Raw genomic sequence first — 25,339 nt, 5'->3', positions numbered from 1 at the left:
CCTTAGTGAGGCTGAGCTAAGGAGGTTAACAGACCACAATTAAGGGGCTGCTAAACCAGAGGCTGCTGTTACCCATTCTGAGCTAGTCTGAACTTGGAGTATTGAAACTGCAGTGATAATGAAATACTTGGTACCACAAGAGACCAAGTTAAAAGGGCAATATTGTCCCACTATTCCTTCTTAAATACGATGCTAAGCAAGGTTAAGATACTACCTGCACTGTCTGTCTGAAGGTGGGACTCGTCAACCTCCTGAATAGTCCTGGGCCCCAAGGGGAGTGTGCTTTCTTGGTGGTTGGAGTGGATGCTGCGGGCAAGCGGGTGGAGTGCTCATGACTTATAGCCAACTTCTGCAAGCACAATAGGGTACTGTTCCCACTGGGAGGAGATTTTCTGACACCTCTTACTACCTTCCCTCAGTGTATAAACTGTGGACTTGGACTTCCAAACCAACACTTACTTTATGTCAGTAAATGAAGGGCAAGTTTCCCCCTGTTCTCCATTGCTGTTGTTTAGTCCCTCAGTCGTGTCTGACTCTTTCGCGACCCTACGGACTGTAGCCCACCAAGCTCCTCTGTCCATGGGGGTTCTCCAGGCAAGAATACTGGACTGGGTTGCCATTTCCTTCTCCCTTAGAAAGGGAGACGAAGGGTTCTCCATTAGAAACACAGAAATCATACTGGCTAATTTCTAAACAAAGTTGGATTTTTTTTTTTAAACAGGAAATTTGCTCCTGTGTGTTATTCTCCTTCCTTATACAGTGTGGCCTTCAGAAAAGGACCACGTGGGCCTTGATTCTAAGTACACACTCTTGCATTAAGCACATGCCTGGAATAATATGCAAGAGCCATGGTCTCTCATCACAATGGCCTCCCTTGAGAGAGAGAGAGAGAAATCATTACATACTGTGGTCAGTGGGTTTTGACCTCCATGTAAGATGTTTTCTTGAGGGGCTTTCTTAAAAATTACCCAATAAAATACTCCTTAAAAACACATGTACACACATACCCATGTATATGTGTGTGTGTGAAATATGAAAATCTTTCAAGGCATGACTACATAGAATCCAGAACTTATCCATAAAACAGTAACTAAGATATTGAATGGATGGGGAATTATATGGGGAAAAACTAAAAAAAAAAAAAAATGAAAATTGCTTTGCTTAGAGAAGAAGACATTTTAAGCAATCTTTAAAAACCTGATGGGTGGTTATAAGAAGGAATATTTTCTTATGACTCATATTAATAATGAGAACTTCCCAAAGTTGGCAGAAGGTATCTTGACACTAGAGATTTCTAGAAGAATTTGGATAAAGATATTGGTTGAACTAGATGAACTTTAAGTCTCCTTCAAGGATAGCAGCTCTATGGTTTTATGATACTTTATCCCCTTGAAATATCCCAGTGTTGAAGCCATCAGCAGATGAATGCCTTGGGGGCAAGGCTTCTGAGAAGCTGGATTAACCTAGAAGCTTAAGGAAGGAATCTGTGTTCTGAGACAAAGAGGACAATGCCAGTGAAAAGTTCTTTAATACTCTTTCCAGGAAATGGATATCAGTTCAGTTCAGTTCAGTCGCTCAGTCGTGTCGGACTCTTCGCCGCCCCATGAATTGCAGCACGCCAGGCCTCCCTGTCCATCACCAACTCCTGGAGTTCACTCAGACTCACATCCATCGAGTAAGTGATGCCATCCAGCCATCTCATCCTCTGTCGTCCCCTTCTCCTCCTGCCCCCAATCCCTTCCAGCATCAGAGTCTTTTCCAATGAGTTAGCTCTTCACATGAGGTGGCCAAAGTACTGGAGTTTCAGCTTTAGCATCATTCCCTCCAAAGAAATCCCAGGGCTGATCTTCAGAATGGACTGGTTGGATCTCCTTGCAGTCCAAGGGACTCTCAAGAGTCTTTATATAACCATGTATAAAGCAAATCATCAGAATCAAAAGGCCAAAGTTATAAACACAGTGAGAGATTTTTAACAATACCTCTCTTAGTGATTGATTAAGTATATAAAATTTTTGAACTATATAATTAAATGGCATAATCTAATGGGTATATTTAGAACTCTATTTCCCCCAGTCCCATCAGAGAATATGCATTTTTAAAAAACATTTCATGGACTTTTTCAAAAAAACTGATCATATACTAGACTATGAACCAAGTCTCAAAAAATTTTGTGAAACTAGTATCATACTAACAACATTCTCTGACAACAAGAAAAATTTTTAAGTTAGATGCCAAAACAAGATGATTACTAAAAAGTCTCATTTGTTTGAAGATTAAAATGACACTGCTAATAATTCATGAATCAAAGAATAAACAAGTATGGTAATTATAACATTCTTAGAACTGAGTGATGATGAAAATATTCCATAATAAGACTTGTCAGATTCTAATAAAGTTTTCTTTAGAGGAAAATACTTAAATCTTATCCTAAAAAAGAAAAAAGATGGATAATTAATGAGTATCCAGCTCCAGAAGTAAGAAAGTCAGTAAAAGTAAATCCAAGGAAACTGGACAAAGGGAATAACAGAGGATAAAATTAATAAAATCAGAAAATATAGATACATTAGGAAGGATTAACAAAGGAAAAGATGTTTTTTTGAAAAATTAATAAAATAGACAAATCACCATGAAATAGGAATGAAAGAGAGAATGTAACTACAGGTTCAGCAGAGATTAAAAATAACAACATTCTATGAACAATTGCATGTCATTAAGAAGAAATAAAAAATTTCAGAGAAATTCTTTGACTCATCATTTAAAAATCTACACATCCCTCTGCCAAAGAAAACAAAGCCAAGAAACACTAGGTTCAGATGGTTTTACAGAAAAAAAAAAGGCAGGTTTCAAAGACAGAAACCAGAAAAGCACTAGTATACCCTTTGCATTTAAAGCAGACAAGGACAGTAGAAAAAAAGGAAAATTATAGGCCAATCTCATATATAAATACAAACAAAAAAACCCTAAAAAAATTTTTAACAAACTCAACCCAACAGTCTATAAAACATATCATGGCTATTGGATTTTTACCAATAATGCAAGGATGGTTTAACTTTAGAAAATTGACAACAGTGATTTCCCTGTTATCAGATTAAAAGAGAAAACCCTGAAAATCTTACCAATAGACACAGAAAAGCACTGAATAAAATCCAACAATTACTTGTGACTTAAAAAAAATAGCAACTGTTAACCAACTAGGATCAAAAGGGAACTTTCTTAACCTAATAAGAATTAACCAATTCCCAAGAGTAAGCATCATACTCAATGGTGAAACGTTAGCAGCCTGCCCTTCAAATCTGGAATAAACTAAGGATGTGTGTTTGCCCTCCTTCTTTTTAACACTGTGCTACAGGTCCCAACCAGAGTAGTAAGGGGGAAAAAAAAAAGATAAAAGATTGCAAAAAAAATTTTTTTATTTATGGATATGACTGGTTACACAGAAAATCTAAGAGAATTACAGGTCAATTATTAGAATTGATAAAAGGCTTTAGCATATTGCCACGTATTTGTCCAGTATGAAAAATGCTGTTCCTACGCACCAGCAACATACAAAGTAATGTTTAAAAAATAGAACACATCTTATTTTTTCTTGACCTTCTCCTCCTCCTCTTCAGCACTGGATGATTAAAAATAATTAAGAAAAACAAGTAACCTAATTATACTGCAAAACTCTGAGAGGCAGGGAATATGAGATCATGGAAGACACAGAGGATTCCTCTCTATTCTAGGGTTCCCATAGAAAAATACCACTGGAAAAAAGTGAGGTATTATAAGACGCGGTTACCTTGAACTGTGGTGAATCACACATATTACTGGAAAAGAAACACAAGCAGGAAGTTTCAGGTCTCTGTAAATCAAACTCTGTCTCAAAGAAAAAATAAAGCTGGCAACTTCTCTTCTATGCAGCTTATAATAAAGTCAGCAGGAACCAGCCCTCCAAACGGTGTCCCATATCAGGAAGGAGATCGGTGTCTTAAACACTGATCAAGAGGTAGGTTACAGAGAGGGGGTTAAAGTTCTTTAATGCTTGGCTCTTCATGTATGTGAAGATAATATTGAGGGTTACTTAAAAATTTTGTTGTTGCTGTAATTTCACTACAATCAAGCATGGGAGGACATTTAAATTCTAAGAACTACCTGATCCAACTGGTATCCCTAAACTCTTACTCTATATTCAGGTATATCTATCAGCATGGGGCTTGGTTAGCTCATGTTTTTACAGTCTTAGAGAAGTATGCTACAGCACATGTAATTCTCTTCCACTCAGGGCTTGATTAACTATTTTTGATGAAGTGACACTAAAAGTAAGATAAAACTTCATAAGGAACATTCTATATTCATTTGCATTTGTCTGCTCAACTCACTTAATGAAAACAGGTTATCTGAAAATATCACATTATGATGCTGTTTTTAAAAATATGTAACAACCGAATTTGCTGGAAACAACCAAAATGAGCAAAAATAGGAGACTGGTTTCCTATTTGATCAAATAAATTATGGTACATTCCTACAGTGGAATAGGATACATCACTGGAATCATATTGAAAAATACTGAACTAGAAAAATATTCATGGTTTATTGTCAAGTTAAAAAATAAGATAAAAATTATTTTAAAAAATAAATTATTTTTAATAATTTCCAAATTTGTATAAGGAAGGGGCATTGAACAACATATGAACAATGTGCATGACTGTCTCTGTGTGATGGAATAAAAGGTGACTTTTGTCCTTTGTAATTTATTTCCTAAGTCCTCTATATCAGGGGTGTGTATGAATGGATATTATTTTAAAAAATTTCATCACAATGAAGCTACATAGACTTCATAAAGGTCTAAACACAAACTAAGTCCAGTTCCATGGCAGCTAAAATAGCCACGAAGAAGAGTGTCCTACTGACAGCTCTACTAGAGATGACTCCTGCTCTGCCACTGGAGAGGTGGTATTTGGCCCAGGAGACTCTGGGAGATTTTGATGCCCATCCCAAGGAGGCATTTCCTTCCCTTAGCTTACTCTCACACCATCAGCAGGGGACAGTGAAGAACCCAGCCCAGCATCTGGGGCATCAGGGCACTAATGAGAATTCTGGGCATGAAGAAAATTCCACTTACTGCCTCTGTGTCACTCCCTTGCTCAGCAACTTACCCAGCCTGGCTTCCAAGCCTTCCACACCAGGGGCCCTGCCCCTCTTCCAGCATCTCCCACTGGCCCAACATGAGCTACACCCATGATGGTACACATCTCCACACAACTGCCCGTGCAGTTTCTGCATCTCCAAGAGCCAGGCCTTGGCCCATCTTCCCCCTTCAAGGAGCCTTCCTCAGCTCCTCAGGCTACACTGGTCTCCAAGTCTCTCCCTTCCGTGGCTTGTCCCCAGCATCCAGCAGGTGGGGTATTCACCTTGTTTCACTATTTCCTATGCATGGCAGGCTCTCTTAAGGGATAGGGCCAAATCCTATATTTCTCTGATTCTCTCAATTCTTCCATCACCTTCTCCTAGTTCCTACTAGAGGGCTGCAATACGGTAGGTTCTTAAAACCAGGAGACAGACTTTTAAGGTGAAGTGGCTTTCCTAGCCCTTTTTCTGACAACAGCCGATGAGCAACGTCTTTCTTCCAGTTTGTTTCCTGGCCTCCTTCCCTCTTTCCCTCCTTCTCGCTCGCCCCATATTACATTTTCCTTGCTCACTCTTCACAGTCTATATCTCTATGGTTTCCTTTAGCATCTTCAGCTCTTATTTAGCTGCACTAAGGGTGGCAATTCAGAATGCAGGTGATCCCATTCTCTCGCCCTGGCAGCCAGGTATTCCGAGTCTGCTGTATCCTCCGTGTCCCATCCCACTGAGGACCGCTAACCTCATTCCCTCCTCCCTCGCTCTTCTTCTTGCTCTTCAGGACTCTGGTGGGTTGCACCATCCATTCATTCATTTATTCACTCACACATCCAACACCTAGTTACTTAATGCCCTCTGTGTGCTGGCACTGTCACTTAAACTCATAGTTGCAGGTCTTCTTTCCTCAACTGGAAATCCCCTGATAGCAAGGGCTGTCTGCTACAGTTATTTAAATGTCACCAGAGAACTTAGCGGTGCGCTCATAAAGTGCTTGAAAAATATGTAACTGATTGACTGAAGCTAGAAAGAGAAAACAAAGCAAAAGACTTCAATTTTCATTCTACTCCCCTCCCCTTTGTGTATGACTAGCAAGACAGCATAGAGACAAAGACCCACAAGATAGCATAGAGACCCACTCCCACAGGGTGAGCGTAGCTGTCATTTCAATCTGAGTTTCTGCCCAGGCCAAATGAAATGGTGATGTATGTGAAAGCACTCTAAGCTGCAGAATATTTTACAAATATGAAGCATAAGCATCATCTTCATGATCATGCATTATCCATACCTCGGTGTGGAAAGTTTGATTTCAAACAATAAGCAACCAAGTCACCCCATCTTGCACGAGCCTACAACCAGCAGCAAAACACACAGCTTGGAAAAAAAGAGCTGACAGGCTGACAAAACCCAAATGGAAAATAAAAATGAGCAAGAACAGCCACATACCAAAGAGAGCAAGCCCGTACTGCTTGGAGGAAGAAATCGTCTAATTGCCTCCACACTCCTGCTTGCTTCCATCTGCTTGCATTTAAGGAAGCCCAACTCCTGGGCCCCTCGCAGCTTTGGGGAAGAAAGGAAATGTGTCCCAAGTGCTTGGATGGCTGTAGCAGGCAGGAACCAGCAAGGATGGAAGGTCCACAAGCAAGTTTAGACTGCAAATTGCGCAACAGATTTAATGTCTGTTATGCACAACTGAGCAAACTCTCGTTCCCGGTTGTAAGACCACATGAAATAATAATGGCAATCATTCTCAGGAGGAAGGCAGTAGTGCAGGCAGGAACACTGCAGTGGTCTCCCCATCCCTAGCCTAGGAGCCCCCCTCCACTCCTCACCCCCGCCAAGGAGTCGCAAAGGATCCAGGCTGCAATTAGGCTTTCTGTGGGGAAGTGACTGGAAGTCAAGCACCCACCTCCTTGGTGTGGTATAACTAACATCCCGTGGGGGTCACCCTTGGCAAAGCTACCAAGCTGTAATCTTTGTTTTCAGAAACGCCAAGCTTTGATTCCAGATTCACTTTGATCATTTCTCCGCTGCCCTCCCTACCTGATCCCACAGCCTCCAGTCTGCTGCCAGCCGTTACCCTTTCTGGGCTCCATGTTCAGGACTATCCTGCACCCCACAGTGTGATGGAGCACCCCAAGGGGCAGTTAGATAGTACCCACACTTGCAGCATCCTGGAGAACAGGCAGTCCATTTTTAGATGATGAAAGCATGGATGGGAAGAGACACAATGTATTTGGACCAGCAGGGAGCAGCAGGGATGTGAGCCCTCATCTCGTATTCACAATAAATCATACAGATGAGAGCAAAGGGAAACCAGTGCTCAGTGGGCCCAAGGCCATGCTGGTGACTTCACATACACATGTGCGCTCAGTCACTAAGTCGTGTCTGACTCTTTTGAGACCTCATGGACTGCAGCCTGCCAGTCTCCACTGTCCATGGAATTCTCCAGGCAACAATACTGGAGTGGGTTACCATTTCCTTCTCCAGGGGATTTTCCTGACCCAGAGATCAAACCGCATCTCCTGTATCTCCTACAGTGGCAGGCAGATTCTTTATCACTGAGCCACCTGGGAAGCCCTTTCACATACCTGTATCTGAGTTCAAACCTTACAATAGTCCTATGAGCTGAGCTCAGAGGAGTTAAGCAACTTTCTCCAAGTCTCACAGCCAGTAATGGTGGAAGCTGGGATTCACGTCCAGGTCTAATTACAAACCTTGCTCTTCCTTGTAGACTGTACTGTCTGGACACCTCAGGATGAAGGACACTGATGGAGTACTGAACACAAGAGACAGTTACCTCTTGAGGGCTTTTGATTCTACTCAGAGTATAATCAAAAGAGAATGGTATGATGGTACAAACATCAGTGAGTCATATGGACCCCAAGATTCAATTGGAATTTTGGAAATCAGTGAGTTAGGTTGTTACTAGAAATTTCTTGGTTCCCTGATGTGATCATAGTTTTGCAGTGTGTGAGGATTCTGGGTACGTAGCTTTTGTATAACTAAGCAGCTCCTTCATCCACAGCAGGCTAAAGCTAGAAGGGCAGAGCTCTCCCTGGGCTCGGAGCACTTGGCCTTGAGTGCTACCGGGCAGGCTGGGTAATGCGAATGGCAGCCAAGCCTTGGCTGCTGGGACCCACAGTGCCCCCTGGAGGAATGGAAGAGGGCTGCTGGCTGTACTCGCAGGGTCTCTGTACCTTCAGCAGTTTCTGGCCAGCTCCCCAATCAAAGCAGGGCCTGTACCACACAATGGAGTGGTGTGGGTGGCTGTGTTTGTGAAGTAGTGTAAAAAAGTTATGTCCTTCTGTGCTAAGGAAGCACTTCAATATGCAGGATGTATGTTACTATGTAAAATGTTGCTTTGGGTAAATGACTGAATCCCACCTAAGTGACCAGAACTGGAGAACTGTCTATCGTCATGTCCCTCGCACAGTTAAGGCATCTAGTTTTCTAAGTTCTCTAAGACCTCACCAGGGAACGTTGATAAGGTCATTTCCAGGTAATTTCTATCACTGGCTTGCTATTTTTAAGATTAAAATTCAAGGAAGTTTCCAATATGTGTCTTTTGAACAGATATCCATAGAATGGGTATCTGAAACTAGCTTGTTTATGTCCTGCTTGATGAGAAAGACAAAGTCTGCTTCTGCTGAAATTCCCTTCCATCAATATTTTATCGTGAAAAACTTCAAACACAAAGTTTAAATAATTTTACACTGAATGCCCAAACACCATCTAGCTTCTGATATTAACATTAAATGGTATTTGCTTTATTATACAGTTGTACATCTGTCCATATGTGAAACCTGGACCTACTTATTTTTTATGGTCCTTATTCTTCTACGGTGTAGCTTAGGGGGAAAAGCAGACTTCTCAGATGCCTCTGGGAGTGAACCCTACTTGAGTGCTTACTAGTTGAGAGCCTGGGCAAGCATGTGATTTTTGAGAGCTTCAATTTCCAAGGTTATAAAATGCAGGTAACGATGCCTGGGACTGCTGTGAGGAGTAGATGCAGAAAAGTGGGGGAAACACTTGCAAGGACATGTAACCAACTTTTAGTTCACAGATTACACTCTTTTTCTTATCTAGGAAATAAAATTGAATTAGTCAGAAAGTAAGAATAATCCAGGCACAGAAGAACAAGAATAGCAGAACGTGGATAATCACTGGAGCTGGGTGATCATGGGGGTCCATTATGTGACACCGTCTACTTTCTGTAAATTTGAAGCTGTCCGTCATAAAACAATAAAAAACAAACTAGTTCCTGGGTTTTGTCAAGAATTAAAAAAAAAGAATCCTATATTTGAAAAAAATTAGTAAGAAATCTCTAAGGAAGTAATAAAGTAAGAAGCAATGACTGGGGTTTTCAGGGTAGGGTCAGGGAAGCCCTGTGCGCTCATTCCCACACTTACACTCATGGGGTGGGGGTGGGGAGGAGGAAGGATGGACTTGGCACTTTGTACACGCTCCCCAGGTGACTGGTTCACTACTGGGTGAGAACCTTTGTATCAGAAGAAACGTGTGAAACCACACTTTCCAGCATATTAACTGCAAGAATAAATACTTTGCATAATGCAAAGCTTGTGCTTCCAGCTAATTTACAAGCAGATGACAGCATGTGGAACCCCTGATTTAGCGGAGTAAAAATGGTTTGTAACCAAATCACCCCCCTCTGTAAGTCAGGGGTGGGTTAACGAAGGACCCAATTAGACTGCATTCTCTCACATCATTTATCAACTGTCTAAACTTGTAGAGCGAAGGGGTGCCTCAGTGGTTTTCAGACCTGAGAAATGTGGAGGAAAAAATAGCCCATGAACAATGTTTAACAGAGAAGTGAAAGGAAAAGCTTCACTTCTTTCCTTTAAGACAAAAGAGTCACCCTTCTGTTTCGGCCCCTTAATTCCTTCCCTTTCCTGCTGGGGCTCATTCTCTCTTGTTCTCCTTGGCTGGCTGCGGGCAGCCAGGAGGGGGCTGTGATGGGACCTCTGCGTGAGGCAGTGCAGGCTTCCAGCAGCCCTCCGTGGGGGCGGAAGCGGGCTCTGTGGGCGAGATGGCGGGGGAGCAGCTGTACTGGGCTGGCCAAGGCTAGAGACCCAGGGGAACCACACAGTGGCTGCCTCTCTGTGGTACTCCGCAATGAGGGTAGAGAAGAAGAGAACGCTAGTAGCAGAGGGAAATTACACCCACCCACACCGCCACCCCCCCCCCGCCCCAGCTCCCCACACTCCCTCAGAGGATCCAGCTGGACTTTTATACCCATATGTAACTAACTGAATCCTGTCCCTTCAAAATTCACATGTTGAAGTCCTAATCTCCAACATGTCTGTACTTGGAGATGAAGCTTATACAGAAGTTGTTGCTGTTCAGTTGCTCAGTTGTGTCCAACTCTTTGTGACTCCACGGACTGCAGCATGCCAGGCTTCCCTGTCCTTCAAATCTCCCAGAGTTTGCTCAAACTCATGTCCATTGAGTCGATGATGCCATGCAACCATCTCATGCTCTGTCTCCCCTTTCTCTTCCTGCCTTCAATCTTGCCCAGCATTAGGGTCTTTTCATTAAGGTTAAATGAGGTCATAAAGGTAAGGCCCTAGTCCAGTGGAACTGGTGTCCTTATAAGAGGAAGACACATGAAAGATGTGTGTGCATAGAGAAGAAGATGGCCATCTGCAGGCCTTGTGAAAAAGAAGAGAAGGCTCACCAGGGAAAAAACTCTCTGAGCACCTGTGATGAGAAAGACAAGGCTGGACAAGGAGGTGAATTTTCCAGTCTGAGGGACAAGGAGGAAGTGGCATTTAAGATGAGCCTTGCATAGATGCAAAACTATTATTACATTTAGAATGGATACACTACAGGGTTCCACTGTATAGCACAAGGAACTATTCTCAGTCTCCTGGGATAAATCATAATGGAAAGGAATATTAAAAAAAGAATATACATATGTGTATAACTGAGTTACTCTGCTGTACAGCAGAGATGGCACAACATTCAGTAAATCAACTATACTTCAATTAAAAAAAAAAAAAAGATGAGCTTTGCAGCAGATTGGATTTAGATTTAAGAGGTGGGCAGAGGGCACTCCAAGAAGAGAGTGAGTGCCTGAGACCCACTGAGGGCACAGAGATGGTTTGGTTTTGCTTGAGATGAAGAGATGTGGTAGAAAGGTGAGACAGGGAGATGGTAAAAGGCCATGAACGCCAGGCTAGTGTTAAAGTCTTTATCAGACGGTAAGGCGAGTCCTAAAAAGTTGTTAAACAAGAAAATGATCAAACTGATATGCAGGTTCACAAGGGGAAGTAAAGAGACCTGACAGAGAGTAAGCATGTATTAGCGCCAGGCATCGCGTTAGCATCATGCTTCTTATCTGCTTTCATCTTTAACTGCCATTTCAGAAATGAGAAAGTGGGGTTCTCAGAGGTGGAGTGACTTGCCCAAGACTCTACAGCTGGTCAGCAGTGGAGTGATTAGATTTAATCACAAGCCGAGGAGATTTTAAACCCCATCCTGCCATTTTAAACCCCAGGCCCAGCTTCCATGGCATCATCTACTTTCTTTCCAACCAGAATGGTTATTTAATGGAACAGGGGTGGAGTGCACATTGCTTTTAGGCTTGGGAAGCAGGCAGACTAACAGCAAAAAAATTCCAACACACACGGCACCTCTAGAAATACTGCCTTCTGAGCAAAGAAGTATGTGAGCGGAATCTTCTCCTTCCATATTATACCAGGGTAAAAGGTCAGGTCACAGATTTCCCTATTATGCTCTGCAGCATCAAAGTAATCAGTGGTGGTAACTGGGACATAAGCTGCAAAAGGGACTTTCTAGGTGGCGCTAGTGGTAAAGAACCCATCTGCCAATGCAGAAGACATAAGAGATGAGGGTTCAATCCCTGGGTAGGGAAGATCCCCTGGAGAAGGGCATGGCAACCCACTCCAGTATTCTTGCCTGGAGAATCCCACGGACAAAGGAGCCTGATCATAGGGTTGCAAAAGAGTTGGACATGACTGAAGCGGCTTTACGCATGCACGTAAGCTGCAAAAATGTGCAGGGACAACAGTTGCTCTGGGTAAGTAGGCGCCTCAGCACTGGCTGTATATTTTTCAATGCAGTGTCAACAGCTACTCTCAAATACTTTCTGCCCCCCAAATCCTGAAAAAGTATTCAATATCTAGGAAAATACAATGCTGTTTTCTCTGTTTACACTAATAAAAGACTCAGTAAGGAATGCCATGATCAATTGGCTTTTGGCCCAGTTGCTCTTCCAAAACCTCAGATACATTTACGAATGAGAGAGAGTAAAAATTAGGTTAGAAAGAAGAGTGAATGTTCCCAAAATATAAAAAATCAAATCACACCATGACATGTACCAGCAGGAACTACTCACATATTCTTAATGTGCTCTCCTTTAAGAGCAATTTTTTTTTTCAGTCTTTTAGAAATAATACTTGGAGAAGTAACTTGGGTGCTGTTTTGAAAATTATATACTGGCATTATTATCCTCCCTAGGATACTACTGTGTCTTAACAGTTTGTCAGAGGAAAGGCTAAACTTGGAAGTATCAATTCAACTCAGCACACCCACTGTGCCTACTATGTGTCAGCCATGTGACTTGGGCTGGGACAACACAGATCAGGATAAACAAACTGAATCACATCAAAGGCTGCTGAATCACCTTAAAAGACAAATGATGTCATAAAGACCTTGTTTTACTTTAGAACCAAATTTTGAGAGCCATTCCTTTGCAAAACAGGCACAATATTCTTTACTTCTTTACTCAAGCCTCAGGACTCATGTTCTCTGGCCTCTCTGTGAATCCTTCCCACACTGTCTACCAACTTCCATCTTCAAGAAGGCAATGGGTAGGACTGGGAATGTGTGTATATGTTTGTTGGGGGTCTCCTTCTCTCTTTTTGCTCTACAGATACATTCATTACACTTTACTCTGCGTCGTAATTGTTGGATATTCAGTTCAGTCGCTCAGTCGTGTCCGATTCTTTGCAACCCCATGGACTGCAGCTTGCCAGGCTTCCCTGTCCATTACCAACTCCTGCAGCTTGCTTAAACTCATGTCCATCAAGTTGGTGATGCCAGATATTGGATATTGATCTCATCCATAACACAAAATGCTTCAGGACATGTGCTGTGTCTCTGTTTCCCCAGGGCAGGAACAACACTTGGCACTGACCTTTAAATGTTGACTGAGTGGATGAATGACTGTTTCAACTGTGAGCTTTATCTTCAGACCCCAGAGCATGTGACAGTCAAAATATTCTCCATGGTGAGATTCAAAAATTTCAATGTATGCATGTATTTTAGGATAGTAAGTTTGGCCACCTGATGTGAAGAGCCGACTCACTGGAAAAGACCCTAATGCCGGGAAAGACTGAGGGCAGGAGGAGAAAGGGGTGACAGAGGATAAGATAGTTGGATGGCATCATCAACTCAATGGACATGAATTTGAACAAGCTCTGGGAGATAGTGAAGAACAGGGAAGCCTGGTGTGCTGCAGTCCATCGGCTTGCAGAGTCAGATAGGACTGAGCGACTGAACAACAACAAAGTTCAATGAGGTATACTTTTCATAGAGTAAATTTCTCCCTTAATTTTCACAACAAATGCAGCTGAGGAAGAGCAGATGGTCCTTGTACACTTGCCTGGGTCATGTCCTCAGGGGCTCTGACAGCAAGGCCTGGACACCAGGATTTTTAACAGCTTCTCAGGTGGTTCTGATAAAAACCCCAGGTCAAGAAACCCTTCCGTAGATGATGGTCTGCCATTGCAATCTACATTTCCTTTCTTTTTCTCATATCCAGGCCCATCCATCACTCTCAGTCTACTATTAATATTGAAGATGAAACGAAAACATTTCTACTCAGCACCATACTTGGAAGCAAAATCTAGGTACTCAGCTTCTTGGCTAGGGTCAACTATAATTTCTGGTTATTTAGCAGAAATGTAGCTACTAAATGACATTCTGAAATGAACATGAGCTATCCACTCAAACACATAGAAATACTTTCAAATCAGAGGGAATAAGAGGACTGTGATTTGGGAGTCAAAGTGAGCATCACTACAGGAGAGTAGTCGAATGAGAAGAAACAGCCCTTGCAACTTATTGTTCTGATTCTAAATGCAACCTTACACCTAAAGTGTTTTAAATGACAGATTTCAGGGGGTCTGTGAATAAGAAAAATGGACACCAGGCCAAAATCTAAAGAAGACAGCATGCAGGAGATCAGGGGAAATGCACTTATCTGGTTTTATGGGGCCATTCTTCAATTAGTGGACAAGGCCACAGGAAAACATATTATTTTCTCTATTCTTAACTGAGAATTTTGGAAGATGTGGAGGGCTGGCTTCTAATTAAGAACAGGGGACAATCATTTTCCTGGGGGAAAAAAGGGAAAATGTTAGTTTCTCAGTTGTGTCCAACTCTGTGAGACCCCGTGGACTATAGCCTGCTAGGCAACTCTGTCCATGGAATTCTCCAGGCAAGAAATACTGGAGTGGATAGCCATTCCCTTCTCCAGTGGATCTTCCTGACCCAGGGATCAAACCTGGATCTCCTGCGTTATGATTTAAATTTTTACAAATCAGGATTTCTCTTTGGGGGAAGTCCATCACAACAAACTCCAGGAGCCTGTCACCATTCTTCTGACATTTCTGTTTCTGGGATGTATTACAGGCTAATACTTCAAGTAATGGGGTCAATGGCCAGAGACTTGACATTGAGTGGAAATGGAATCTGATTTTTACTAATGTTTCACCGCAAATAATGCTCTCAGTGTCTTTGTAAATAATGCTCAAAATGGGACTGACATATTGGGGAAATATTTGATTAGTTCAAAAAGAAAATAAGCCATCATGAATTAACATAGGTATCTCACTATAAAAACAGATAAAAAATGTGTAATGCTTTTTTGGTCTGCTGAGGTTGTGAGGAGCCTACTAGGTAGCAAGTATTTTAAGAATCATTCATTGATTAGAATGGGTCTTTAAGAAAGGATGCATTGAAAAAAATCTCCCTGGCTTTGCAAAATTCCACTGAGGTATTCCTAAAAAAAAGGAAATCATGGAAACTGCTGTGGAGAAATTTGGAAGAATGCTTCACAGGCTAATTATCACAGGCTATCATTTACAAGGCAGAGTGTGCTGGTCTCACCAGCCGCCAGGACTGGTGGAAAACTGCTGAGCTTGTGGGTATGGCCAACCCAAGCATCCCCTGTAATTAGAGTTAGCTGGGGAAAAAGTGACACAAAGAGGACAGAAATATGTGGCCTCAGATTAGGGGGAGAAGAAAAAAGCTGCTGAAGTTTTTCTTAAGAGACTTAAAGAATCTAGCTAGGTATGACCTTGGGCCACCACACTGCCGTGCTGCCCTATACTGGGGGCCACTAGCCATGCGGGATACTTGAAATATGGCTAAATTGAGATGTACTGTTTAAAGTGTAAAGTACACACTGAGATCTCAAAGACTTGCTACAAGAATTCCAGTTATTTTGAACATTGATTACATGGCGATATGTTAATATTTCAGATATCTATTAGGTTAAAGTACACTATCAAAATTAATTCCACCTGTTTCTTCTTACTTTCTTTCAACATGGCTACTGGAAAATTATAATTACACATGCTCCTTGTCTTCTATTTCTGTGTCTGAACAACACCGACTTGGACTTTCATTTCTTCACCTGTTAAACATTATTGGCGGTGGTAAGCTGGGTTATGGAGGGTTTGGATGGAAATAAACATTGCTGACAATAAGATGACACATGGGGTGAAGCATTACTTGACTGAAATTTTTAGCTTTAGGAAACCTGAGTCACAATCACAAAAGACCCAGGCTAATTTGGTTTGACCTGGACAGGACTCAACCTCTCTGTGCCTCAGGTTACTAATCTGGTAAAATGAGAGGGAAGAAATAAGCTCCTGCATGAGGAAGTAAGACCAGAGAAGGTCTTTACCTGCAATCATTCCCCTTCGCTCCCAACTCAGGAGTCATTCTGCTAGGAACAATTAGAATTAACCTAAGAGGTCTTTATCCTCAGCAGCACTACAACAACCGAGGCCCATCCTGAGAAGTGCTGCTGTTTGTCTGTCAGTTCTGCTTCAGTTCTTCTCATAGGAACAAGTGTGCAGGTTGTTCTGACTCCTTAACACAGTTAAATAAACACGAGAACAAGGAGTACATGATGGGTGAAACAGACAGACTTCATTGCCCTGCAAGGACTCAGAGAACATTTTGGAAAAAAAAAAAATTCTACAGATGATATTCAGAGGGAAGTGTATTTGCTTTCCTTCAGAGCTACAAATGAAACATCTATGATTGTGCTATTAACCTGCTAGTTAAGAAATCCCATTTTTGTTCAGGGTGTCTGTGTTTATGTCTGAGGAGTTGCTGGCTTGCTGTGTGTATACACGTGGAGAACTGATCCCCAGAAACTGAACAGCCTGATCTCCCCTGTCCTGGTCCAGGGAAGCCAGCCAGCGGTCCTGCCTATTAGGGGGCACCTGTCCCTTCCCCAATCCCCACCCCATATCTGTTCTAGCTTTCTGAAACCATCTGTGTGAAAGTGCAGTTCAATAATGAACTGTGTTGATTCAGTAAAAAAGAAAATCCTATAAAATGAAGGTTTTATAATGTATCAATTAAAGAAAACTTCCCTGAAGACTGATTTTCCCTCTTCAAAAATCAAACACTCCCCCCAATCAAAAAAGCATCCCATCTCAAGAACAGTAATACCCACTTTAAAAAGGGTGTTAAAAACAGACAAACCATGAATTCCATTTCTAAGCAAAGCCAAGCTGAGTCAAGACAGTTTCAGCCAGCAGCCGTGCTGGTGGGGAAAACTGACGACTTGGCTGAAAAAGTATCAGAATATATAAATTAGTTGCCAATATTAAAAAGTTGGAATGGTTAACACACAGATGGAGATCTCTGGTGGTACTGAGCCACATCTGTCAGAAACCCAGTGGCACCTGGCCCTTTTAGGGTGGCATGCGTTTCTCCTGCACCTCCCTCACTGACCTTCCCTGTTCACGGATCCACCAGTCAGGCAGGCATTCATCTAAGGCAAGAACTGCAGGGTGGGAGACACAGCCAGGGTTGGGGGTTGGAGGGAACACGAATGAGTGGGAAACTCTGACAAATCTGCTTGATCTTGGCTCCACTGCAGGAGCTGGGTGACCCTGAGCAAGTCACTTTGCTTGCTAGTCTGAGCTGTTGTGAGGGGGAAAATAGTGAAAGGAGTTCTATAGGTAAGGAGTGTGTGTGGTCCTGGTGTGCAGTAAATGCTCTGCTCAAGTTACTCCCTATTCTGAAGGTGAGAAAGGAAAATGTTTAGCATAATCTATTATCACAGCAAAATCGAGCTGACTACCAAGGAAGTGGCTTAAAAGTCATCACTGAAAAATATGAAGGCCCAGATCATTCACTATAAATAACTGAGGAAGTGAAAGCAAAGGATAAAAATTATCAGACACTATCCCAGTGTGATAATTGATGCAAGCTAGGATTATTCATTGATACTCAAATCTCTGGATGAAAGGTAGGTGGGGGACAGGATGCTGACAAAGGACCCAGGTACCAGCCCACAGATGCCTTACTGACTCTAAGTGCTTCTGGATCTTGGTGAGGTCTGGTTACCACCTGATCTATGAGATCAGACTGAGCACTGTGGATGATGGACAGGATGACATCATCTGCCTCCTGATGTGATGTAACATCAAGGATGGAATACCGCCTATGAAGAATTCTTGCCAAAAGAGGTTTCACCTGCCTCTAATATCAAGCCTCTAGACCTAACAATTTTCAGGAAGTGAGGAGCAAGTTAAATAACCCTGTGAAGAAACAGACAAGCTCAGAAGGCAGGAGGTTCTATACCATAGGCAGCCGAGGACAACTGGGAAAGTTTGAATATGGACTGAGTATTAGATAATATTATGGAATTATTGTTTTATTTCTTATTAGCTAATAGCATTGTGGCTATGTAGAAGAAAGTCCTTATATTTAGGAGATACATGGTGAACTATTTAGAGGCAAAGGGTCAAGATGTTTGCAACTTTCAAATGGTTTTGCAAAATTTATATAACGTATACTACATATATATCACATATTACATATAATTATATATATTACATATGTTACATACAATTATATATATTACATGTGTTACATATAATTATATATATTACATGTGTTACATACAATTATATATATTACATATATTGGGATACAAAAGGTAAATATGGCAAATGTAGACTAACATGTGAATCTAAATAAAGGACATACAGGTATTTATCATTCTCCCAAGCCAGTAGGTTTGAAAATTTTCAAAATAAAAAATTGAGATAGAATCTGGAAGAGAGAGAAGAAGGGGAAAGCCAGGAAAGAAGAAAAAAAAAGATCAGATACTATCACTTCCTCCTCTTTACATAACCCCTTCAACGTTTATATTCAAGTCAGCTTCACTGTGTGCCTTTTCATTCGACATGGCTTTATTTTTACCACGTTAATCAACTTTCATGTGTGCTCATTCAAACTGATGTAGGCACTGTCTTGGCTTCTTTGTTGGTCGACATCAAAACCAAACTTTAAACAAAGCTCCAACAGGCTGTAGAAGTGCAGCAGGTAGATAGGAAGCCTAAGCTATCATATCAAAAACTCCTAACACTGAAACCTAATTGCCCCTGTGGATGGTCTGTAAGCCAGTAAGACTAGATCAAAGGCTTTGGGTGGAGCATCCTCTTTGGTCTCTTCCTAAGAGAATACACACATACTCTCTCTCCACCTGCGCTGGGCATAGACAGAGGAATGCTAGGCACAGGGTGCTGCTTGGCTGGGCCACTGAGGTCCCAGAGAAGCCGCTTCCCCTGCAGAATGCTGCAGTGAAGGTCTGGCGCGATAGCAGCAATGGCACAGTCCAAGGAACAGCTACTCTGAGTTCAATTTCACTGCAGTGCACACTCCCAAAGAAGTGGGAATGAATTCTGTGATGCCTCCAACGTGGAGAGGGACATAGAGACCTTGGATTGAGAGAGAGTGGGTATGAGCCCCACTCTGCTATATAGCAGCCACTCAACCTCAGAGCAGTGCTTCTCAGCAGGGCTGCAGTGTATGCTGCATTGGAGACAATTCTTCACTGGGCAGGCTGTCCCAGACACGGCAGGACACGTACCACCCCTGCCTCTCCACATGCCAGTAGTTACTTTCTCTTTGAGAGCAGGACAACAAACAGGTCTGCACTCCCAAACGCCCCTGCCTGAGACTAAGGCTATAGTCTCTGAGCAAAAGATTTTATCTGGCACCTGCTCCACCACCTAAGAGGTGGTTTGGGAGCAGCAAATGCGTGGCAGCTTCTTATGAACCTAAGTGGGTTATACAAATGGTATCATCACGTGCATTCAACATGTGGGCAGCCTGCCAATTAGGGGCAGGGCTGGGGGGTGGCTGGGTCCCATCACCTGGATCCTAGGTGAGATGTAGGACACAATGTCAGCTCTCCAGTCGTGTTCTAGAATACTTGCCAGCTACTTATTCTGAAAATGTTTTCCCTCCATAAGTGGGACATTCTGGTATACAGGTGTTGCTGGAGGTAACAACCACACAACAGTGTGAATTTTAGAGTGGATTCTAAGTACATGAGCTACTGGGGCAGACAAGCAGGAGGACAGCCTCAATGCAGCTTCAATGAGGCTGGTTTAGGACGGCACCAAAACTGACCTGGAGACAGAAGAACACTTCTCTTAGACAGCAAGGGATAACTGATCGTGGGAATTCAAAGATCAAGAGTACAAGGTTGATGCAGCTGCTCAACCTTGGTGCACCTGCTCTCATGCACACCAGAGCAGGGCCAGCATGCACAGGGCTGGCTTTCAACAGGTCATACCACTCTGTTCCAAAGCTTCCAACGATGCTTACAAAAGGGCATCTGAGAGGCTGGGCAGGGCTGCTGCATGCAAATCTGTACGCCCTGATAAAGGGAAGAATGGAGCTGCGGTTCACATAGGTTAGTGTGTGGGAGCCACCTGAAGAGCTAGGCAGGAAGACAATGCCCCACCCTCCCCATCCCCCCTCCCAACACACATACACACACACACACACACACACACACACAGAGGTATTCACCTGAGGCAGGGCTGAAAAAAGGCAAGAATCTCAAAGAACAAAAGTAAAACCAGATAACTCACTCCAGATCATTAGCCAAAGAACACTGAAATGGCTCACAAGAATTACCCGTGGGTTGGAAAAGGGGTACTGGAAACAAGTAGTTGTAAGTGTGTAGTTCTGCTACTAGACACATACAGTAAATATTTCCCCCCAACGTGTCATTTTTATAGTCTCCCGTGATTCTGCTTACTATTACTTTTGGGGCATTCCTCCAAATTCTGTTTGTCTTAAAAACAGCAGACTGATAATGTAACGCCCCTAAATCTCTGGACTTGGCCATCTAAATGAGATCTTTCATCCTTTTCTTCTCCAGCTTCCCAGAATGCATTTTCATAGCATTCTTGCAAGAGGAAAGATTATCAGGAAAAGAAAAATGAAGGGGAGTAAAGTCGAAGGAAAGTACCAAATACCAAAGCTTTGGGTAAGAAAATATTTAGGCAACAAGCACACAACCACACCCTTTCTGGGAAGATATTACTGGCCTTGAAGTTGGGTTAGTGGATCCCAAAATACACCTCACAAAAAGCACAGTTACCCTCCCAAAATAGGCCCTATAATTAAAGTCTTTTCAAGTGGATTGTCCTATATCACAACTTGACATATGTTGCTTTAATCTCCCTGCTTCGGCAAATGTAGCCATATCGGGCTACACAAGCTCACAACGACTCCCAGTTAAACCAGATTGTACTGTCACTAGGAAATTGATGCAAATAAACAGCCCTGAGTACCAAAATACCCAATCTCAATCATCTGTAATGAGATCTCTCTCCTCCCTAAGCACATTCTCATCACACCAGAATCACACCCTTGATTCAAAAGGATGGGCTAACCCAGATTGAAATACTGCCTCATCTCAGAGGTCATCTGAAGACAAACACATCTGAAGAAGCCGGGCTGAAATTTAAAACACGAGCCAATCTCTTTTGTGTGAATGCCGGAACCAAGTTGTGTGAGTCTCGTTTTCAGCTTTAGCTGACAGTCCTCAGTATATGTCTTCAGACACCCATCTGTCTGAATTCATTTAGATCATTTCTGGCTTGGAGTCTGTGGTGATGTAGCCTCTTAGGAGCACTTTCAGATTTGTGATTTTTTGAACAAACTCCTTTATGTTTTCTAGTTATATATTTACATTTAATTGTCAAAACATTAAAAAATTTAAACCTTCAAAATAATGAGTACCTTAGACATTGATTTTTAAAAAAATATTATTATTTCCATATTGGTTTCACAGCCTCAGAACTACTAACGTCTTGGGCAGGATTGTGTGTGTGTGTATGTGTGTGTGTGTGTGTATGTGTGTGTGTATGGAGGGGGCGTGTCCTGTGCATTTTAGGGTCTTTAGCAGTATCTCTGGCTTCCATCCATTAGACGCCAATAGTACATACCCACCCTCCCATAGTTAGAATTTCTAACTTGCTATGACTCCTGGTGAAGAAGTGGGACCTGAAATACAGTACTGCCCAGAAAGACTTATAAACAGCACCGCTGCTATCTCAAACCAGGGGCAGGACCTGGCTTCATTTCAGTCAAGACACTGATGAGGCTGGCTTTGCTGCCACCTGATCTCTCGGATGGACCACTAGCCTCCCTACTTTTAGGAGCTCCATTCTTAGAAGACTACTGGTAAGCAATCCAGTTACCAAGCCCTTAGTAAGGAAGGGGATAAGGCTTGCTGTGTATTAACACCATCTACAGAAGTGGGGACTCACTGTATCCCTTCTGGGGTCCAGATCCCCTCAGAGGCTGCGTTTTTAGCCCCAGACCACTCATAGGGAGCAAATCAGGAGAGGCACCGGGCAGGGTAAGAAAGGAAAATCACATCAGGAGATGAAGAGTCAAAGAACAAAGACAGTTTAAACTCAGCCCAGAGAAGAAGAATGAGGAAGGAGAGCATCTTCAAATATCCAGTGGGTGGTGTGTGGGAAAGTAAGTGAGCTTGTCTCCATCTGCTTAGAGAGTGACTCAGGGGCCTCGATGATTTAATAAATACTCAGCACAGGCCTTCTGCAGGCCAGGTACTGTCCAGACACTGAAAAGAAGAAGGAAGAAGACCAAGTCCTGTTCCCTCGAGCACATACTGTAGATCAATAGAAGGTCTAGATAGCTTTTCTTCCCTCCCTCCTCCTCTCCTTCCCTTTTTCTTTCTTTGTAATAATTTGAGCTAATGTCCAGGTATTTGTCTAGTTGCTCGTTCTTTTCCCCATTAAAAAAATTAAGGTTTAATTAACTATAGCAAAATTCACCCTTTTTGTTGTATAGCCATGTGAGTTTTCACAAAAGCCTACAGTTGTATAAATACCAGTACAGTCAAAGCTAGCACAATTTTCTCACCCCTTTAAATTTCCCTGTGCCCTGAATTGCTTTTTAATTGGAGAAAGCTCCTCTGTGCAATAGCAAATCCCACCTCTGAAAGAAGGTGAAATACCCTCTGTCAAGAATTCTGGAGAAGAGTTTTATTTTTTTGTTAATGGAAGACTGGACCAGACAACTCCTGAGGCCATGTCCATCTCTTTGAGGCCCTGAAACTGGAGGGTTGTCGCCTCTGGACACCAAATCTTAACCCTGAGCTCATCTCAGTGACATTCTTGATTCTTCCCAACTTCCGGTAAAGGGTCCCACCCGAAAGCCAAATTCTTTGAGTTAAAGCTCAAATATTTCTGCCCTTCATGATGATGTTTGGCAGAAACCAACAAAATTCTGTAATTATCCTTCAATTAATAGATAAATAGATGAAATGTGAATAAATATGGACTTTAGTTAGAAAAAATTCTGTCCAGTAACTGAATCTCTGTGAAGCCTGAATAATAAGCATAGACAAAAAAAATCCAAAGAAAGGTTTGGAAATGAGAGCCTCAACATGGTAACTGAGACCTAAACCAAGGGCACCATCACCTTCTGACCTGTTCTTTCTCTTCTCATCATTTTGATTCAAAATAACATTAGCTCTCAAACTGAACAAAGCTAAAACAATGTGACCACACCTGGCTGCAAAGGTGGCAGCAAGGGGAGTTAAATTAACTAAGCTGGTTTAAGAACAGGTTGACAGGGTGAGAGAAGAAGGCAAATGTCTTGAGGCTTCCCCCTGCTTGCTATGCGGTGGACGCTGGAGAAGGACTGTGGTGACCAGCTGTGATGTCCCTAGTGATAGCAGACAGGGGGTGACTAGCCCCTCTTCAACGTCTCTTCTTCTGGAAGACACGCACACCTTTTGCTGGCTTGACCTCAATGGCAAATGTCCAGTTTCCAAACAAGGGTGTTCTGTTATCCAGAATAACTGCTTTTCACAGACATAGATAATAGACTTGTGGTTGCCAAGTGGGAGGGAGGGATTGGGAGACTGGATTAGTAGATTCGAATTATTATGTATAGGATAGATAAACAACAAGGTCCTATTGTATAGCATAAGGAACTAAATTCAATATCCTGTGATAAACCATAATGGAAAAGAGTATGAAAAGAATGTGTGTATATATAAACATGGATATACATATACATGAATGTGTGTATATATACACATGAAAATATATATGAACGTATATATACGTGAAAAAATATATGAATGTATATATATGTGAATATGTATATGAATCGCTTTGCTGTATGGCAGAAATTAACACAACACTGTAAATTAATTACATTTCAATAAAATAAGTTAAAAAAAAACTGCTTTATTGAGCATCCCTGCACTACTTAGCTTGCTTTATTCTCACAACAATCCTAGGAGGTAGGTAATATTATATGCCTTATTTTACAGATGAGGAGACTGAGGCTCAGTGAGGTTATATAACAAATGCTAAGTGTAGAACTTGGGTTTTGACCCATGTCTCCTGTCCTTTTGACTACTGCTAGCAAGGTCTTCTGGGTGACTGCTGAATTTAATGTTCCTGGTCTCAGACCACTGCTCTGCTGGTCCCAGGCTGGGATGAGGCATGCTGGATTCTTAATTCCCTTTCACGTCCCATTCCCCAAGCAGCTAACTGCTTGTTTCTCTTTCATTTCAACAAATAGACTGGAAGGATCTCTCTGCTCTGGAAACCTAGAAACATTTTTTTTCCCCACTTCTTTTGGTTTGCAAGTTAATTACTCACATATTCCATGGGTGGCTTAGAACATAAGCTAAATGGTCCAGGGTATTCTTCATCCCACATCTGGAAGGTTTCCTAAAATCTAGACTTATTATATCTTAGAAAACCCCATACTTTTTAATAACACCAGCAATGACAAGAAAAAATGTCGTACTGTCAGAAAATACCAATTGAGTGTCACATTTAATTATAAAATCCATTTTGTCAAGTGCAGAGCAGATTTAAAAGATGCAGAGACAAAGCCCTGGCTTCCCTTTATGAGCACCACGTACTTCACAAGGTATCAGAGATAAAGGCAGTGACACTTACCAAAATTTCCCCCAACGATCACAAACTTTATATATACCACATGTCTTCTAATACAGCTGCTGGACTGGTCCTGAAAAATACCACAACGAAATGAAAAATGCATCATTAGGCAGAAGTAATTAAGTATATATTGTGTTTCCCTTCTGGAAACCATGTCTTCCCTATTCTGGGCACCCATCCATGGACCAAACTCTCGTTGCCATGCCTCACAGTGCACACAGTAGGACGACATTCAGTCAACATCGTTTGAACCAATTGATGAATCATAGTGCCACCTTGCCTGTAGCACACAGGATCAGCTAATATTATTTCGTCTCTAACTGGCAGTCCTTGAGGTTCTAAATATGTGGACGGGACACTGAAACGTTGTATATTTAGCTGGTAAATTACTGAAGTTACACAACAAAGTGTTCCCCTCTTTCATTTCTCCTTAAAAAGTGAATGCTCGGTCAGTGGGGCTGACCATCTTCCTGTTCAGTCATCATGCCTATCCATGGGGCACTGGTGTGATGTGAGCACAGTTCCTGCCTTGCTGGAGCTCGGAGCCCAGCAGCTTTCCCCAGCTGGTCCAGAGGAGCCGAGAACCTCTGAAGGTGTCAGGGTCGGTAATTCCCTGGGTACAGGCACTTTGGTGACCTGTGTAGGTGAGGACAGTTAGTAAGAGTTGCTCTGCCCTC

At 42.3% G+C, this 25,339-nt stretch overlaps 1 protein-coding gene and 1 long non-coding RNA gene across 6 annotated transcripts in view; one reads left to right on the top strand and one right to left on the bottom strand.

The window, feature by feature from the left end:
• The window catches only part of FYN (FYN proto-oncogene, Src family tyrosine kinase), a 213,035-nt gene that overhangs the window by 88,303 nt on the left and 99,393 nt on the right, over window positions 1-25,339 (bottom strand). For all 5 annotated transcript variants that reach the window (XM_070795494.1, XM_019967194.2, XM_019967195.2 and 2 more), the window contains one exon: window positions 24,663-24,732. The gene's annotated coding sequence lies outside the window, so the exon portion shown is untranslated. The remainder of the gene's footprint in view (window positions 1-24,662; window positions 24,733-25,339) is intronic.
• On the top strand, window positions 12,851-15,864 carry LOC139184802 (uncharacterized). Its single transcript, XR_011568319.1, has 3 exons — window positions 12,851-12,959; window positions 13,913-14,000; window positions 15,818-15,864. It is a non-coding gene; the product is annotated as an uncharacterized lncRNA (long non-coding RNA).

Source organism: Bos indicus, chromosome 9, assembly GCF_029378745.1.
Source record: "Bos indicus isolate NIAB-ARS_2022 breed Sahiwal x Tharparkar chromosome 9, NIAB-ARS_B.indTharparkar_mat_pri_1.0, whole genome shotgun sequence".
NCBI classification, from domain to species: Eukaryota; Metazoa; Chordata; class Mammalia; order Artiodactyla; family Bovidae; genus Bos; species Bos indicus.
Note: the sequence above shows the minus strand (reverse complement) of the source record. Positions and strands in the feature narration are given on the sequence as shown.